Source organism: Equus quagga, chromosome 2, assembly GCF_021613505.1.
Source record: "Equus quagga isolate Etosha38 chromosome 2, UCLA_HA_Equagga_1.0, whole genome shotgun sequence".
Taxonomy (NCBI): domain Eukaryota; kingdom Metazoa; phylum Chordata; class Mammalia; order Perissodactyla; family Equidae; genus Equus; species Equus quagga.
In genome coordinates this window covers 23,140,951-23,156,338 of record NC_060268.1, presented here as the reverse complement: position 1 = coordinate 23,156,338, position 15,388 = coordinate 23,140,951, and positions in this window count along the sequence as shown.

Genomic DNA, 15,388 nt, shown 5'->3' with positions numbered 1-15,388 from the left:
CCTGCCTACAATAAATTCCTCATGCAACAAACAGAAGGATCTTTGAAGAATACATATTATATCTTATTAATCTCCTGCCCGAAACTGTCCAATGTTCCAGTTTCTACACAGCCATGGGGGTTCCCATGGCCAAGTGTCAATAGTAGGCTCAGCACAACCAGAAGGACCTACAACTAGAATACACTATGTACTGTACTGTGTACTGTGGGGCTTTGGGAATAAGAAAAGAAAAGAAGCATGGCAACAGATGTTAGCTAAGGTGCCAATCTTTAAAAAAAAACAGGAGGCTCATATTGACACAAAGATCAGTCTTAAGCTCTCAGACGTGAATAAATCAAATTGCCTTTACTTATCTAAAGGATACAGAAAGGAAGACCCTACAGTCAGGCTAGATGGCAATGTATCAGCAATATTTTCCAGGACAGGTGGTGATTGCAAGCTTTTGGACCCCCAAATGCCTCATCAGCTGGTGAACAGTTACAGATAGCAACATCTGAGTGAGTGGAGGTCACACCAGGGCTTTTGGGGGCTCAACTAACTCATTTTGGAGCTGCCCTACGAGGCTGGAAGACCTGTGTATCTGCTGGTCTGGACCGTGGTGGAACCCAATCTCATCTGAACCAGGTACGTTCAGGATCATTCAATATGCAAGATCACCACAGGTAACAGTATGCACCATACATGCAGGCATAAGTACTGCCCTCATTTAGCACCTCCAACCTCCCCCTGGCTAACACAGCCTGATCCAAGTGACTCCTGAACTCAGTAGAGTGGAACCAGGGTCTGGTACCCAGGTGTCCCTGGGAGTCATGCTACCTGGCCTTTAATACAGCTCTAAGTCTTCTCCTGAAGGCCCTCATCATAATTTAAATAAAATCAAAGACCTTGGGGCTGGCCAGAGGCATAGCGGTTAAGTTCATGCACTCTGCTTTGGTGGCCTGGTGTTCTCTTGTTCGGATCCCAGGTGTGGAGCTATGTACCACTTACCAAGCCATGCCATGGCAGGCATCCCGCATATGAAATAGAGGAGGATGGGCACAGACGTTAGCTCAGGGCCACTCTTCCTCAAAAAGAAAAAAAAAAAAATCAAAGCCCTGAAAATGGTCTCAAGGCCCCAGATGATCTGGCCTTGATCTGGACGTGTTCAACTTGTCTCTCCTGCTCTGGCCCACACTGGCTTCTTACTGTTCCCAGAACACTCCAACTCATTTCTGCTACAGAACCTGCATGCGTATCATCCCTCTGATTGGATGCTCTTCTTCCAATTCCTCAGGTGACTTCTTCCATCATTTCATTTGAGTACCTAAATGTCACTCCTCAGCGAGGACTTTGACCACCCAATCTAAAACAGCCCCTGTTCCCATTCACATCACTTTGTATTGCCTTTTTACATGTTTATAATACTGAAAACTTCTTGACATTATGCCATATGTTTATTTGTTTAATTTTTTCCCCTGAGTAGATCAGGGCTGCAGGGTGAGGAAGGATCCGTCATCCCACAGCAGAGTTCTCACCAAAATTTCCCTGAGGATTAGAGAGAAAGCCTTGGCCTGGGTGGAACTGCAAGAAAGAGTCACAGCCAGGCTGGAGCCCTGTGATGAAGGAAGTGACAAAGCCCGCCCTGGCCCTGCTCTCCTGCACAACCCATAATGGAGACCACTGACCCCTGGGGTGGAGGGTAGGGCAGGACCACGAGGAGGCCAACTCAGTTCTTCCTTTCTCTGCCCCCAGGGGCACTCTGGAGGCCCCCTCATCTGCAAAAAGCTGATCCAGGGTATTTTCTCCTATGGACAAAACAAGGGGACCCCTCCAGGTGTCTTCATGAAGGTCTCACACTTTCTGCCCTGGATAAAGTCAACAATGAAGCACTTCTAAGAGCAGGCAGGAGGCTGACCTTCCTCTGTGCCTGACCATCCTTTCTGGGGCAGAGGCAGGAATCCCATGGGGAAGGCAGTGGGACTGAGGGGCCATAATAAATGGATCTCTAGCGAGTGTGACTGAAGTCTCACGGACTCACTGAACCACTTTCAACACGCAGCAGCATGCTCCAGACAGCTCTCTGCTGTCAGTTGTGGCTGTCCTTCCTCCTTCCTCCTCCAGCTCTCCTTCCCCCTAAACCCCATGCTGTATCCTTTCTCAGTCACACATCTGTGGTGCTGAGCCCTGCGCAAGGGCTGAGTCTGAAGGCTGCCCATTATAATAGGACAATCTTCTTCCCCAAAATATGTTCCTCCCTGGTCTTTAGAAAGTTCTTGCCTTCTCTAACCCAACCACCATCACCGACACCCTGACAATTTGGCAGAGAGAGGAGCAGGGCAGTGGAAGGGGAATAACTCCAGGGAGACAGGAGGCCAGGGGGCCAGGCCGTGGGCACTGAGTTTCCTGTTTCCAGGGCTTCTGTCTCCAGTGGGGCAGCTTCTCCCACAGCCAGCACCATCTGCAGCTCCTGACACTGAGATGCTCCCATGATGGTCTCCACCCTCATTCAGGTCCCATTTCCTGCCCTACCCTGGGCCCAGAACTGAGCTCGCTCAACCTTCCTCCCTGGCTGACTGTCTCACACCTGCATCTATTTTCCTTCTGACTGCCCTGTCTACCAGCTCCTTTTACTTCCAGCCCACCCTGTTTTGAGCCAGCTTCTCTCTCATCTCCCTAACCAAGTTCCCAAAGTCCCCTGTGAATTCCCCTCTATGGCTTGTCGCTGTCATGGCTGATCTGCCAGCCCACCTGATGCCTATTAGAGGACCCAGTACCCACTTCCCACCAGAACAGAGACAATTCGGGTCCTCCATCCAGCCCAGCATTCCCAGGGCCATATCTACAATGTCCAGTGGAGTCACTGAGCAGCCTCAGCCCCTTTCAGCCTGGCCTGTCTCCCCATGCTGGCAACCTGGGTTACAGCAGCTCAGTGAGCCTGATGCCTCCAGGGCTGCTGGGCCAGAAAGTACCACTTGGCTGTCCATCAACAAGTCAATTGCTGATCTCTCTCTTTGTGACAGACACATAACAAGCTGTGTCCCTGATACTTGGAAACTTACATGGAGGGGAATTTCCTCTCAATTCTCCTGGTTCGTCCCCTTCCCCCAGGCAGGTCAGTTTGACAGATGGATCGGTATTTGGAATCCACAAGACCTCTTGCCTTGAAAATAATTAAATTCTCTGTATTTTATTTATATTGCACATTAGAGTTTCAGATGAGTGATCTTGTTTGATTCAAGAAGGGCAGTGTGAAATTGGAAGAGACTTCGAGACCCAAAGGTCCTACGGTTCCCTATCTGTGCTCAGGGGATGCCAAGACCGCACAGGAGGGAGGGAGGGGACAACTGGGGCAGCCTTGTTTTTATTTATTGACATGTAGAAGGCATGAGCCCAAGTCCACAAATATACAAAATGCCATATTTCAAGTACAAGATCCTTCAATGTGATGAAAATAATAAGAACAACAAGAAGCTTTCACATCTTGAGGTATGTGGGGAAGCTGTTTATTTCAACCATGATTTAACTTAAAACTTGTTTTCCCCAGAGCAGCCTGACTTATGACCCATCAAACATGTACATCTGCTTTAAACATTTTCCCAAAGCAAAGAATGAACTTTTTATTTGATTTATTTATTTATATTTATTTTTGAGGAAGATTGGCCCTGAGCTAACATCTGCACCCATGTTCCTCTATTTTATATATGAGATGTCTCCCACAGCATGGCTTGATAAGCGGTGCGTAGGTCCACACCCGGGATCTGAACTGGGCTCCCGAAGCAGAACGTGTGAACTTAACCACTGCACCACCAGGCTGATCCAAGAATGCATTCTTTAAAGATAAGAATGAATGTCTCTCTTTCTCTGACTCCAATACCAGCACTTCTTTGAAAATAATCTCTTCTTCTCAGAGGACCATGTCTAAACTACATGTGCTAAATTACAGAAAAACATATTGTTGTTACTTGGAAAAAGATTGCATTCGACTTGTGGTTCGGTATGTTCTTGTTTGTGAAATGGTCTATAGCCATGCTGTGACCACACTTCTCGGGAGAGCTTTCCTCCCTGATGGAGACAGCACTTCTGGGCTAGTCTTCAGCAACAGCTCAATAAACATCGTTCTATCCTTCTTATCTAAAGATTAGTCATTGAATATTTTTGTCACCAATTATGACCCAGATGACCTTATTTTAAGATTCCGTATCCTGCAAACAGCACCACTGATAAATTGCCTGTGACAGAATGCAACAAATTCGTGATAGCTAGACAAACACTGAATAAGTTGGGACCAACATCAAAAAGAGAAGAACCATCATGGAGAAGAATAACAAACAAATCACACAGATATGAAAAGTAAAATCCAGCACATTGAAAACTAAGATGAAAAGCAAAGAAAGCTTCTTTTTCCTTCAAGACAGTCCCCATGTCCATCCACCAAGCATTCTGTGGGACCCACAGCACCGGCAGAAGCACCAGCAGAGGCACGAAGGAAGAGCTGAATGCACGTGCGGAGATGAGCCAGTGAATAGTAGAAGGGGCAGGAGCCAGGGGACAACTTCGGGTCACAGCGATAAAAAGAACACTCTTGGGAGAAGCCGTCACAAGAAAGAAATGGACCCCAGAACGTCAGCCATGAGGAGCTCCATGGAGCCCCAGGGTGTAAGCCAGAGCCAGCAAGAGAGTAGCAGGGATATTCCCCACCAGGGGCTCGGATGTGTGGCCTTGAAGGACAGTGGCTGGTGGGTCAATTCCCCCTCTCACCTGATAAGAGCACTTAACATAGTATGACACACGTTAGGAAGAAAAATGATGACCTTCTGATGCTTATAGCATCAGGAAGACTGGGATGTTCTTGATTATAACTATTTCTTTAAAATGGAATTTAAGTCAGTTTATAACTATTTCTCTCTTTTGATCTAGTCATTTTTCTTCTAGGACTTATTCTTACACAAGGTCTAAAGTATAGGAGTGTGTGTGTGTGTTAATAAATATGTTCATCACACCATTATTTAATAATAAACCCCAAATTGGAATCAGTATTAATCTCGAAAATAGGAAAATGGTACAATATGGTACCTGCTCATTATGGATTCCTCAGCCCTTAACATCGACAGTATCCACTGCTGGAGAACACTCAGCTAAGGACATTAATAGGTAAGTTATAAAAGAACTTTATTTGGAAAAAAGGAGAAGCTCACTTACTAATCAATGCTAACTAAAATGTTAATAAGTTTTTGTTTAGCTAATCAGGAGGGATTTACAAAAACAACGGTGCTTACATTCAGTATGGACATTGAGAAAATGGCATTTTCGGACCTTGTGCACAAAGGTTCATAAGAATAAAAGGAACAAAGGAGTCTTTCACCTAGCCTTCAAGCACAACGAGAGAAGCGGACAAGGTTATTCCTTACAGATTTGTCACAAAAGTCAAACCTTCGAAACAATGCCAACGTTCAGTACCAATTTGGGGATGAGCTTTTGAAAAGTTTCATACCAGTGAACACTATGGAACTTGAAAGTCTTGAGACTGAATTACGTTTTTTTGTGGAGAAGAATGTTCACCAGATATGTTTAAGCCAAACTAGTTAGAGATCCGTATATACTACAATCGTATCTTTGTTTATACTTATATTTTCCTTGTAGGTTTTTTTTAGTCCAACATATTCATTTTCATATTTTTTCTGTATTATTTAGATAATCTAAAAGCTTATTAATTAAATATGAATGAGAGCGTTAAATGATTTTCAGCAATAGATTTTTAATAAAATGAGGGAAATGTTTATGTTGAATAATTTAAATGATAGGGTGAAAAACTAAATATATTGTGATGATACCTAAGTAAAAATACACATAGAAAAAAATCTACGTGGAAAAACTTCTGTTAACAGTGGTCAGTTGGGTGGTGAGATTAAGGATGACATTTTTCTTCTTTCTCGTTTTTAATTTATTCTGTATTTTCAACTGTATACTGATTAAAATAATTTTATTTGTATCAATATTACAATTCAGAAAAAGGGAGGCTTCAGTAAGATGGTCTGTGTGTTAGTTAAGATAACTTTAATTATTCTAACTGATAAACTTGAGCATTTCAGTGACTAACACAACAGAAGTCTATTTCTTGCTCACACACAGTCCAAAATGAGTTTCCTGGTGCGTGGTGCCCCTTCTTTCTCTCAAGTGTCCCATTTTGGACAATCATTACATGGTCAACCTATGATCAAGGGACTAGACTCAGTCCCCTGAAGGTGGCATCCGTGTTCCCCATGTTCACCTGCATCAAACCCTGGAAGGGGAGGAGTCTACACGGTCAGCACAGTACTGTGTTAGGGGCCTGGTCTGGAAGGTGCCCACAGGATTTCCACTCACATCCCATTTGTGGCGACAGTCACACAGCTACACCTGACCTCAAGCGAGGCTGCACAATGTGGTTCATCTGTGTCCCCTGAAGAAAAGGAAATTGTTTTATTAAACTGCAGGCTCATCACTGCCACGATGCTTAATAGTGTTTGTTGCTTACAGCGATCATGAACCCTAAATTTTTTTCTGCCTATAAAACAAATACATTTCAATTATAGGAAAAAACTACATAATATAAAGGTGAAAATAAGGGTCACATAAAATGATCGTTCTAGGTCTTGTCTTTTTCTTTAACAGAATTAGTATCAAATTGTGTACACCGTTCTACAGTCTACTTTTCCACCTGATATCAGATGATACAAACTGCTCCATGCCACTAAGCAGTCTCTAAAGCATGGTGCTTTTGAACAGCTAGACAGCATTCCACCCACGAATGCATCACAGTGTGTGTCACCACTCTCCTATCATGAATATTTGGATTGTCTGAGCATTTGTGGTAGAGGGTTTCAGGGACTATGTCCACCTCCACCTCTTCCTATATTTACTCAGGGCCCTAGGATCAGCTGCTCAGTCTCAGAAGTGAGCTTTTCTGCCAGGAAACACTGAGGGTCTTGCAACGTTTTCAAATCTCTGCCACATCCAGAGTCTAGTTCGCTCTTTCCCACTAACTTCTCTGAGGGGAAGACTGTATGCTGATGTCACTGAATGTCCTGTGTCCCCTGCTTTTTCTACAAGGGCATCAGCACAGGCCACTTCCTGGAAAGAGAGTTTCTCACTCCCAGCAGACACATGTGGTGGAAATTCAACGGCGCAGGCACAGCCTTCTCCCAGCACTGACACTCCATGAAACATCACAGGCTCATCAGTAGAACCTTCTCAAAGAGCTTCCAAAACATCCTTCTGAGAGAGACATTAAGGCAGCCCTGAGGATGTCTGGAATGGCTCAGTAGTACACTGCTCTCCTGCAAAGCCAAGAGCCACGAGATTGGTGTCTGACCACAGCAGGATCAGAATGAAGGAAGGAGAAGTGACCCAGCATCAGCCTGCTCAGAAGATTTGCATTGTTGGCAGCCTAGCGGGCCCAGTGAGTAGGTGGGCCTAAATTAGTATACGTCACGCAAATTTAACGTCCCATAATCCCAGAGGAGATAAACGTTGTAACTGTTGGAAATGTAATAAAACACTCCAAGGTAGATGCAACTAGTTATGGATGTTTTTAAACATTTCACACTCATATTTGATCTAATATTACAGTTTTACTAAAATAGAAAATAAAAACATTTTAAAAACATAGGTATCCCTATCTACTCTCATACATTTCACTCTCCATGGACAACTCATGGAAAGAAAGGGGAGGACAGCTAATTTTTGACAAAGGAGCAAAGAACATACAACTGAGAAATGAAAGTCTCTTCACTAAATACTGTTGGCAAAATGGTACAGCCACAGGAAAAAGAAGGAAAGTGGAGCATCATCTTTACCACACATACAAATTAACTCAAAATAGATTAAAGGCTGGAATGGGAGACCTGAAACCACAAAACCCCTAGAAGAAAACATAGGCAGTATGCTCTTTGATATGTGTCTTAGCAGTATCTTTTTGAATATCATGTCTCTTCAGGCAACGGAAACAAAAGAAAAAAATAAACAAATGAGACCACACCAAACTAAAAAGCTTCTGCACAGCAGAGGAAACCATCGACTAAACAAAATGATTACCTAGCTACTGTAAGAAGATATTTGCAAATCATATATGCCATGGGGATTAATTTCCAAAATACATAAAGAACTCATGCAACTCAACAATAAAAAAATGCACAACTCAATCATAAAATGTGCAGAGAATATGAGCAGACAGTTTTCCAAAGAAGATACACAGATGGCCATCAGGCCATGACAAGGTCTTCAACATCACTCATAATTAGGGAAATGCAAATCAAAGGTACAACTAGATATCACCTCACACACTTAGGAATGATTATTATTAAAATGACAAAAAATAACAAGTGTTGGAGAGGATATGGATTAAAGGGAACCCTCATACCCTGCTGATGGGAATGCAAACTGGTGCAGCCACTATGGAAAATGGTATGGAGATTCCTCAATAAACTAAAAATAGAAATATCATATGATCCAGCTATTCCACTTCTGGGTATTATTCCAAAGTGCATTAAAACATTAATTCAAAAAGATATAGATCCCTATGTTCATTGCAGCATTATTCACAATAACCAAGACCTGGAAGCAACCTATGTGCCCATCATGGAGGAATGGATAAAGAAGACATGGTGTATATATACAATGGGATACTGCTCAGCCTCCAAAACAATGACATCCTCCCATTTGCAGCAACGTGGGTGGACTTTGAGGGTATTTGGCAAAGTGAAATAAGTCAGACGGAGAAAAACAAAAAAACATATGATTTGACTCATATGTAGAAGATGAAAAAACAAACACATAGATACCAAGAACAGATTGGTGGTCACCAGAGTGTAAGCAGATGGGCTGAGGCAAAAAAGGGGTAAGGGACACATACGTATGGTGACAGATGGAAACTAAACTTTTAATGGTAAATACAATGCAGTCTATACAGAAGCTGAAATATAATGATGTCCATCTGAAATTTACATAATCTTATAAACCAATGTGACCTCAATAAAATAAAAATAAATGAATGAATAAATAAATATGAAGTGGGAGCACCCAGGGTCTCAGCAGGGTGGCCAGGGTTCAGAGGGAAGGCAGGCAGGCTTCCCCGTTGCTCCTTCATCTCCTTCAGCTTATTCCTGGTGTCCTCACCACATCCCACCAACACCACGACTGTGTTTCTTTCACCTTTCTCCATGCATTACTAAGTATAAACAAATAAGGAATCCGGGAAACTTACAGTATTCAGAGAAAGTAAAATTCCAAATGACTGAACTCTAATCCCAGAGAAACAGGAAACAAAGGAAATGGGAAGCCATCAACTTTCATGCGTTGTTGGGAAATTATTGAATTTCGTGGGTTTAGTATTCTGAGACGCAAGCTCCAAGTACCCCTCCATAACCCTGGGTTCCCTTTTGAGAGGCCAGCACTGACTCAGCAGTAGGAGGGGGTATGGCGGTGTTGTCTGGGATGACTCTCTCGCCCCCAGATCACTGGCAGTTAGGGGGCAAGCCTCCTGAGCAGCTGGGAGATGAAACCTATCACACCAGCAGAAGAATGAGACTGTGAATTCTGACCCACTGCTCCAGGCTTCCTTCCTGTCCTGGAGGATGAAAGACTGGCAGGAGGAAGCAGCAGCAGCAACTCACTGGGCAGCCTTCCTAGGAAGATGCACCCCTCCTGCTCCTCATGGCCTTTCTCAAGCCCCCAGGTCTGGGGCAGATGAGTGACCATCCCTAACCTCAAAGATCTGACCCCTCTCATAGACCCTGGAGCCAGAGTGCCGAGGCACTGCCTACCTCTGCATCGTGGGGTAAGTTATTTGAATTCACATTTTCTCAGGATCCTCACCCTAAAATAAGAATTATTTCATGCCTACCTCATAGTGTTTCTATAAGAGTTAAATTAGCTGGTGTGCCTAAAACATTTGGAATTGCCCGTGGCACCTAGAATGTACTATATAAATGTGCTCTCTAAATTCACTTTGACATCCATGTGCCAGATCCTGGGAACAAGGAGATAGCAATAACAGTCCCATCAGCTCACATCTAGAATCTTAAAACCGGCCCCAAGCTGGTCATGAGCTGACCATGAGCTGTACTCAGAGGGATCTGGGAAGCTCCCTGTGGAAGAAAGTACCTGGTACTTCAGGAAGAGGCTACTCCAGTGTGCTCCCATCCAACAGCAGAGCAACTCTCCTCAACAGGGGAGGCTGAAGCTGGCCAGGCCTGGACCAAGCATTCTTCTCCTTTGGGGGAGGTGGGAGGGAGTTGAGTCTGGGATGGGGAGTCAGCAGCGCTTCCTGAAGAACTTGGAGTGCTCTCCCAATGTGTGGAGCAGACCCTTGCAGGCCCAAGCTATGCTTTCCTCTGCATCATGTCTCCTGCAAAGTTCCATCTTCTAGTCTTTCTGGAGCATCAAGCTGTTCCCCACATCGAGGGTTCTGAGAGGACAGAGACAAGCACTGAATGCTTCCTTTCAGGGGAGATCATCTGAGTCCAAGAGGCCAGGCCCCATTCCCATCCCTACATGGCATATCTTCAGACCCAGACTCCGGTCGGTCTGGCCACTTGCTGGGGATTCCTGGTGCAAGAAGACTTTGTGCTGATGGCAGCTCTCTGCTCAGGAACATGAGGCACTAAGGAGCTTCCTGGGTGACCAATCACAGAGGCCAAGAAGAGTTCAAGAGAGAGGCCATCTGAAAGCAGGATCTTAGCAATGAAGGGGTGACAAGGACACCAGGTAGGTCTCCAGGGTAGAGAATGGGCCAATGTAAATGAGGACAAAAGAAGGACATAATCCAAAAGAGCAACAGGGGAAATGGAAGGCACAGATTGGGGCTGAAAATATGAATTCAAGGTACTTATCAATTTATTCTACAGGAAGTAAAACTCAGGGTCCCATCCCACTGTCCCCTATGATCCCAGGCTCAGGGCTTTGGAGAAGCAGAGGTCACAGACAGCTCAGCCCCACAGCCCTCCCATCCCCTCAATTACTTCAGCTACAATCACATCACCCTGGGCTGTCCTCCTGCCCTGCAGAGCTGGGAGACCCAGCACCAGCGGCTCATACCTACTTCTAGGCCAGCTTTCCTTTGCAGCCATAGAAATGTCATCCTGGGGGCTCACAACATTGGGAAACTGGAAAGTAACCAGCAGTGTATATCTGCGCTCAGAGCCATCTGCCACCCTGAATATGATCAGCAGAACAACCTGAATGAGCTCATGTTACTGCATGTACCACCTACCCGACCTTCTGGCTCCCCAGCCCAGCTGGCTTTCTCTCATCGTCGGGTCTCCACCCTGTCTTGGGACCATGGAGGAGGAAGCAGGCACAGTGTCCTGGTAGTGGTGGAGGCAAGGGTTGAGCTCTGCCCAGGAGTCCCTGAGGGCCTGCACTCTTTCTGCCAACTGGAGAATAGAGCCAGACTGAATAGGGTCTTGAGTGCTCTGCCTTGGACCCAGGCCAGGCCTAGACCTGGGCCAAATGCATTGTGGTGCGATGGGGCCTGGTTGGCCTGTATGCTAGAGCAGACATAGTCCAAGATGTGAGGCTGAGAGTGCAGAGGGGTCAGGAGTGTAGCGATCGCTTCAATTTCTACAACCACCCAATGCAGATTCATATGGGGAACCAGAGGAAGAGGAAGTTCACCTTCCTGGTAAGGCCCAGGGCATCTGCCAACATGGCCCAAAGCAGACAGGCCTGAGCGGTTCTGACCAATTGGAACTGACTACATCCCCACAGTCTCAGTCTGAGGCCGAGACCTGAGTGACATGGGGCTTTTCCCTATCAATCTGGTCTCTGGGGGATTGGAGGAGCACCAGACATACAACCTACACATGTGTGGCCTTGTCCTCTAGAAGGAGAAGTTACCCTGACTTGGGGTGAGCTACACACAGTAACAACAGTCAGAACAGAGGTCAGCGATGGAAAGATCCAGAAGCTTGTCTTCTCCATCTCAACAACCTCACACCTCAAACACACCTTGCATTGAAGGAGATCACCAGTCCCTATCTTCTCTGAAGCCTGTGCCTTAGGATAGCAGGAATGGGGAGGCCTGATTTCATGTCCTTGCTCTCATCACCCACAGGGGAATACTGCAGGCCTCCTTGTGTCACCATGAGGCCCAGGGCCTTGTCTCCTATGGAAATAGGATGCAGACTCCTCCAGCAGTCTTCACCAGTGTTTCCAGCTTCCTGCCCTGGATAAGGAGAACAATGAGACACTTCAAACAGCGGGGTCAAACTGAGACGCCCCCCGTGACCCACTCTTCTTTGTGGCAGAGGACAGCTCCAGAGGGGTTGCCAGAGCCTTAATAAATGACCATGTCTAGAGCAGAAATATCCTATTTCTCATGTGCTCATTCAACATCATTCAGTACACAACAAATGTATGCCAGGTCTGAGTCTGAGAAAATCCAGGAAAATGGGGTCTCTTCCTCAGGACAAATGAATCCCCTACAATGTCTTGGAGACCAGGATGAACTTCTTCCCTCCTCCAAACTATGCATTCCCTCTGTCCTTGGATTCGGATGGAAGCACATCTCTCTCCCAGGGCAAGGCTCTCTCCTCCCCACCCTACCAGAGACCCTCTAGTAGATATTAAAGTACAATGCACCTTCCACATCCCCCGAGGATTCAACTAATGGGGATCAACCAGCCAATGATGGTTGCATCCGACTGAACCTGCACAGACTCTTTCTTGTCATTATTCCCTAAACAATAACTACAGTATTAACAACCATAGCACTTGCATCGTATTAAGCAATGGGCATTTTGTATGTGTCTGACTCAGGATTGAAGAGAAAGACACCACAGTATTCTGCCCAATGAGCTCAAAATATTCAGGTCTTAGGGACCAGCCTCACCCTGGAAAGAATTTGGACGCAGGAACATGTGACCTGTCCAAGGACAAAGAAGCAACCAGCATAGGCAAGAGAAAGTGTTTCCAGGTCTTCTGGACAGTCGACCCTAAAGACAGAACTTTTCCTGGTAAGATGTATCTGAAGCATGCTTGATACAGACCAGAGCTGAGCTCCTCATCACAACACAGAGAAACTGAGAATGAAGGCAGGAGCTGGGCCATGCCACAAGGATGCCATGCTGCCCACAGAAGCCAGGAACCCCAACTCAATGTGTAGCGGTCCTGACAAAGGGCTCCCTTCCCCACCACACCTACCTCCACAGATTATCCATGTCTGGCCTCCAGACATGTCCTCTGGTTTCTCGAATTCTTCTCAGAGCCTAAGTCCAGGGCCTCTGACACCCAGACTCAAGTGGAGTTTTCTCACACCTCGTGCCCAGCTAACCTGTCAGGTAGTGAAGGAGACGAGAGAAGAGGAGGAAGATCCCAATCTGCACCCTACTGAGCAGCTTCATTGAGGTTGAGGGAGGGATGTGGGTTCTGGAGGCAATGCCGCTTATATTCCCACGTCTCAGGACAGAGACCTTTGTAGAAAGGGTAGAGGAGTAGAGCCCAGGTGGAGGCTGTCAATCTTCATTGTGGCTGTTCTTTCCTTGGAAACAAGAACAGATGCCCTCACTAGGCTTCTAGCACCTTCCACTTGTCCCTGATGATATCAATGCCCCATTCAGATGAGGAAACATCCCCATCTCTTTCTTTATCTTCCAAAATATACAAAAGTGTGGGGAGCCAGACCTCTCTATCCCACCTGAGCACATTCAGGAGAAGTTAAGAGGAAGCTGACTTCCTTGTGGTTGTTGGGGGCAGAAGGAGGAATTCAGGCTGGCTTGTGGGACATCGCTTGCCCGTCCCCAGCTCTTCCTTTGTCCCTTCCACATTTCTTCCAACCTCTGCTTGCCTAGAGTTGGCCTACAGCCTAATAAGGTCCAATTGATAAATAAGGGTTAAGGCTTAAGATGGGATCTTGCTAAAGGCTCTTGCTTTTGTATAAGAATCTCACACAAATTTACAGAGATAAGAAGTACAACGGTGATTCCCAGGAAATGGGAGAGAGGGCAAAGGGAAGTTACTGTTTCATGGGTTCAGAGTTTCCATTGGGGAAGATGAAAAAATTTCAGAGATGGGTAGTCACGATGGTTGCAGAACATTGTGAATATAGTTAATGTCCCTGCACTGTACACTTAAACATAGTTAATAGCAAAATATGATGTTATGCATGTTTTACAACAATTTAAAAAGTAACAGTAAAAGAGAATTTCTTGTAATACAGAAGGAACTAAGTTCTAATGATAGAAGAAGCTATTTGCAGAAAGTGGGCAGTGACCTCCTCTGCACATCCATGGCATTGTTAGAGCTAGATTTTCCAGGCTCAGGGGAGAAGGAAGTCAGTGCAGTCCCATCATGGTGTCCAGCCACAGGAGGCCAGTAGCTGAGCGGGACCTTAGTGCCTTTTCCCATCAGCTGGAGAGAAAGGCCAAGCAGACTACAGCTGTGAGGCCTGTCAGCCTGGCCAGGAGCAAGGCCCAGCTGAGGCCTGGACAGCTGTGCAGTGTGGCTGGCTAGGGGAAAGTTTCCATGGGCACTTTAGCAACCGTTCTTCATGAAGTGAAGCTGACCTGACCGTGCATAAGGATGCAGTGTATGGTTCATGCTTCCCCAGGTATTACTGCGGGCTCTCCCCGATTTGTGTAGTGGACACAAAGGTGAGGCAGAATAGCTTCAAAGTAAGGTTTCCAGCATCCACCTAGACAGGCCCTTGGAGAGAGGAAATGGGGAACCCTGAGGGATAGAGGGGCCATATATTTATGCCTCAGCCTGAGAGGTGGGCCTCCTGGGTCCAAGGATCCAGTCTTTGGTTTTTATCCCTCGAGGATCAGGGCTGCAGGGCAAGGAAGGATCAGGCATCCCACGGCAGAGTTCTCACTAGAATTTCCCTGAGGATTGGAGAGAAAGCCTTGGCATGGCTGGAGCTGCAAAGAGCACTCAGAGCGAGGCTGGAGTCCCAGGATGAGGGAGGTGCCAAGGCCTGGCCTGGCCCTGCTCTCCCAGGAAGCCCGTAATGGAGACCACTGAGCCCAGGGTGGCGAGAAGGGCAGGGCCACGAGGAGGCCAGCTCAGTCCTTCCTCTCTCTGCCCCCATGGGGACTCCTGGGGCTCTTGGTCTGTAACAACATGGCCCAGGCTATTTTCCCCTTTGGGTAAGCATGAGATGCCTCTAGGAGTCTTCACGAAGGTGTCGCACTACCGGCCCTGGATAAAGAGAACAATGAAGAACTTCCAACAGCTGGTGTGAGGCTGACCTTCCTTTGTGCCTGACCTTGTTTTCTGGGGCAGAGGCAGGAATCCCATGGGGTGGACAGTGGGACTGAGGGGCCATAATAAATGGATCTCTAGCGAGTGTGACTGAAGTCTCACTGACTCCCTGAACCACTTTCAACAGGCAACAGCATGCTCCAGGCAGCCCTCTGCTGTCAGTTCTGGGCCG